Raw genomic sequence first — 4,450 nt, forward strand, 5'->3', positions numbered from 1 at the left:
CATGTTGATCAGCCGAGGTCGGTCATGACCTGATGGTGTGTCCGGCCGGAGTTGATCGAGCATGTTGGGTAAGTTTGTGCACCCCTGCAGGGAAGTTTAATCTTTTCGAATAGCCGTGTCCATGGTAACGGACGCTCGGAGTTGTATCATGATCGATACAACTAGAATTGGATGCTGAGGCATGAAATGGATATGTGGCTCCGGGATTTCTTTCTTGCCGGGAGTCGAGAAAGGATCGCTGGGCATGGTTACTACAACATACTACTACTTTATAATATGCTATTATGTACTCTTCTAAATGTTGTAAGATGCTAGTCTTTGATAGGCTAGGATTTCCCTTCTCTTCTGGCATTCTGCAGTTCATTCCAAAGATATAGCCCCATTCTTTTGATACCGATGCATACTTAGCATAGTTCTGATGTAAGTCTTGCAAGTACTTTGGATGAGTACTCACAGTTGCTTTGCTACTTCTTTTTCCCCATACCCAGTTGCTGCGATCAGATGACGGATCCCAGGAGCCAGTTGGCACCATCGACGACTACTACTACTACCCTGACGGAGCCTACTACTACATGGAGACCATCGACGACCAGGAGTAGGTAGGAGGCACCCAGGCAAGAGACGCTGCCTTTTCGATCATTGTTGCTTTTGTGCTAGCCTTCTTAAGGCAGACTTGTTTAACTTATGTCTGTACTCAAATATTGTTGCTTCCGCAGACTCGTTTGTATTCGAGCGTTCGAGGCCCCTAGCTTTTAATATAAATCTTGTATAACTTTATATTTGTGTCTAGGGTTGTGTTGTGATATCTTCCCGTGAGTCCCTGATCTTGATCGTACACATTTGCGGGTATGATTAGTGTATAGTTGAATCGGGGGCGTCACAATCACCCAAGTACTAAATACAAACTTGTAATCCTTCACAATTGATCCAGAGAGTTGGAGAAATCGACCATGCCATCATGAAAATATATTTCAAAGTCCATGCACCAATAGCCCACCAATTGCTCTAGTTTATAGACACATCAACTATCAAGATCCAAAGAAAGCCAAGAGATCTCGCAACACAAAATCTCATAGGACCTTCATCTACGCCGGATCAAACGTCACCGAGGTAGGGAGTGGCCGTGGAGACTTTACTCTAATGCGCCCTCTCTGTGGGCACCTCGTTGATGTCGGCGGGTAAACAAAACCTAAGGGAAAGGAAACGAAACACATGGATCCCCGCTCCTCTTGCTGTCAACGAGGCCAGAAAATAGTGGAAAGGAGGATGATTGAGGCGGTGACGGCTAGGGTTGGGAACATGGGTCATGCCTCACCACAAATCCACGATTACTCTTATTGGTCTATCAAACCGATTGTATGCTTGGAGCAGAATCCACCAATGTTAGTTTCCGAGTTAATTAACTCTTTGAAAATTACTTGGAGGTCAGATATGCTTCACCACTTTTTCTTGCCAATAGATATTACTGCCATCAATAACATTCCGCTCTGTACTATCCCCACGGTCGATTTTTGGTCATGGCAGTTCGAGAAAAAAAGGAAAATTTCTCAACCAAATCTGCTTACCACATGTTAGTTGAAACAAGGGGTAGAAGAGATGATTTCAGAACTTGAGTCCATCGATGCTCTGCCCCGCGCCTGGGTGCAGCGCACCAGCTCGCAGGGCAGCTCCTTATAGCTCGGCGTAGAAGGCCCACCAATGGGACATGTCAAAATCTTCATTTGATGGTGGTTTATCCATTGACATTGGTGGAAATGTGGTGGCAGCAGTTTTGTAGAGATCACAATGGCATGTTTTTAGCTTCTTCGGCGCTGGTCATTCCGGGGGTTCTTGATCTTGATGTACAAGTTAGAGCATGTCGTAAAGCACTAGCGCTAGCCGAAGACCTCTCTCTGCAGAATTTTGTGGTGGCATCTCATTGCAAACCGGTGGTAGATGACATATGGGATGGAACTAGGGGAGCCTATTTGACAGTGCTAGGGAGATTTATCTCCGTAGTATCAATATTAATAGCTATAGTTTTATTTTTGTAAGTAGATCATTGAATGCTGATGCACATAATCTTATCAAACACTCTCTAGTGCTCGATCAGGGTCGCTACCGTTGTGACTGTGGAGGGATGTTGAGTATAATGTTTATTAGGAAAGACAAGATAGACTAGGATTTGTTCTGGCTTGTCTTGTACTCCAAGTAGATGATTGTACTCCTATATATATGCCCATGAGGCTCAAGCAATACAACGACAATTCCACCAAACCTCTCTCTCCCTTTTAACAAATTCATTTCGTGTGCAAATGGATAATCTGGTGGTTGTAGAAGCCTGAATTTAAACACCAGACACTCAATGGTGGCAGCTCCTATACTTGATGAATGTTTCAATATGTTGAACGATTTCGGATATGTTTTAATCGAACACTGCAATTTAGGACAGTAAAACCTAGCCTAAAATGAGCCCTCTCAGCGTTTTGCATTTCTGGCCGTCCGTTTTGACGATCTGGACTTTTCTGGCCGTCGGATATGATGTATACAGCCACCTCCAGCGCACTTTTTAATCGATGGCCCAGCTGTCCTAATGGGCAGCTACTCCACAGGCCGAAACCGTGCCCTGTGGTAAAGTGGGCCTGTTTTCTCAGCCCACAGGGGTTCCAAGACGATCTATTGCTGGCTCGTGGCTCCTAAAAAAAAACTGCTCCCGGATCCAGCCGAGGCGTCGATCCGATATCCTGGCCTCTCCGCTTCTCAAAACATAAAGCGCTGGCGGCGATGGGTTCATCCCTTCCACCCCGACCTCTCGCCTCTCTTGTTCAGTTCCCACCCCCGACCTCTTGTCTCTAACTCCGCGATACAAGTTGCGCCGCCCTCGTCTCCGGCCGCCTCCTCTTCTACGCCCAGCCGCCGCCCTCTTATTTACCCTTAAGATTTCATCAGGGACGGGATCCACTCGCAATTACGTTGAGGCTCTACACCACTAAAGACTGAACCAGATTTTTACTCCGTGTCGCGACATCTCTGGATCCAACCTCGTTCGAGCACCGAGGCGCCGGTAATGGTGAGCTCCTGAATCCACAACCCAAAACCAAGCTTATTCTTTTGGATCCACGATGCAAGGAACCAGGCGGCTCAGAGGGAGTGAGATGGACACGACGAGAAGATGCGTTGTCATCCTCAATCTTTTCTTGTCCAGAGACACCGGTGGCCCGTGGCCTGGTTACCACGATGAGGTTCCAATAGTCCATGGTGAGATTTTTGTAATCGCTTATGTACCACGAAATATTCATGGATTCAGTTTTGAGATTGGATCCAAATTTCGCTCAAGGGGATCCAGCGACACACGCGCAGAGGAGCGGCCGGTCTGCGTCCATCCAGCCATAATGCGAGGCGGGGTCCGGCCAAGACGAGGCTCGCGCTGTGATTGACCAGAGGCCCGGGTCCGGCTTCAGTCGATGCGCTCAAGGTGTCGTGGTGAAACGACTCCGTCTACTCTTCTCCCAGTCGCCTCCCTTCTCCAACCTCCCCAGCTCATTCTCATGTCTTTCTTCAGGCAGGTGAGATCCGGGTTCCCCTTCTTGTCTCTTAGATTTTTTTTATGTTGCCGCGATACGTTGGCTAGGTGTACAGGTTGCTCACCTGGCCTTCCCTTGATTTCTTCAGCCAAGTGAGCTCTTGTTGTACCTGCCGCAGTGTCCGTACAAAACAAGCGCGACGATTAAGCGAGCTAGGGGCGAGTCAGTGTCAAAAATCAAGGCCTAGCAGTTTTTTCTGAACTTTGCCACTTCATAACATGCTGAACCCTTCTCCTTGTGTTCAGAGTACAGACAAAACTCCTACTGGAAACATGACGATGGCGAACCCCGATTTCAGAAGAACTATGGAAAGAAAGTGTTGAGCATAAAAATGTGATCTACTATAGTGGTGATGTTTCTTTTCTTATAGTGTGGGCAATATTCTTTTTATTCCTTATGAACATAATGTAGTGCTAATGTCAGGAGCATGCATGTACAAATTATATCATAATATACTCTTTATATTGCATTTTCAGTTTAGTTCTCACCTGCGTGTTTTTCACAGTTTCAGTGAAAGCTTGACGATGTTGCGCCTTCGAGTGCCGGTGATTGCCATGCATCCTCTAAATCAACTAAAATTTCTATTGATTTTGTAGCTAATGTAGTGGTAACTCTTCTGATCGCTTTCATATAATTAAATTTGCAATGTATGACCAAGTGCAGCTTCATTTGCCTTCTATAATCACTATTATGTTTTAGAATCATGCTCCAGTTTATAAGATGTTAGAAAAATCTTGATAGGTGCTTGGCTCAGAGGCCTTCGTACAGGTGCCATCTGCATATGCTTCGCTTGATTGCAGCGGCTGGAACTCTGAGATAACCCGACAAATAATCAAATTTGAGTATGTGAAATGAAGCAGAAATTAAGTGTTCCACTGATAATAGAA

General features: G+C 45.9%; 1 long non-coding RNA gene across 1 annotated transcript; it reads left to right on the top strand.

Annotated features, from left to right (window-relative positions):
* Nucleotides 1-2,723: 2,723 nt before the first annotated feature.
* Nucleotides 2,724-4,025, top strand: LOC123117145 (uncharacterized). Its single transcript, XR_006457300.1, has 3 exons — nt 2,724-3,237; nt 3,317-3,545; nt 3,652-4,025. It is a non-coding gene; the product is annotated as an uncharacterized lncRNA (long non-coding RNA).
* Nucleotides 4,026-4,450: the final 425 nt, after the last annotated feature.

This window comes from Triticum aestivum, chromosome 5B (genome assembly GCF_018294505.1).
Source record: "Triticum aestivum cultivar Chinese Spring chromosome 5B, IWGSC CS RefSeq v2.1, whole genome shotgun sequence".
Classification (NCBI taxonomy): domain Eukaryota; kingdom Viridiplantae; phylum Streptophyta; class Magnoliopsida; order Poales; family Poaceae; genus Triticum; species Triticum aestivum.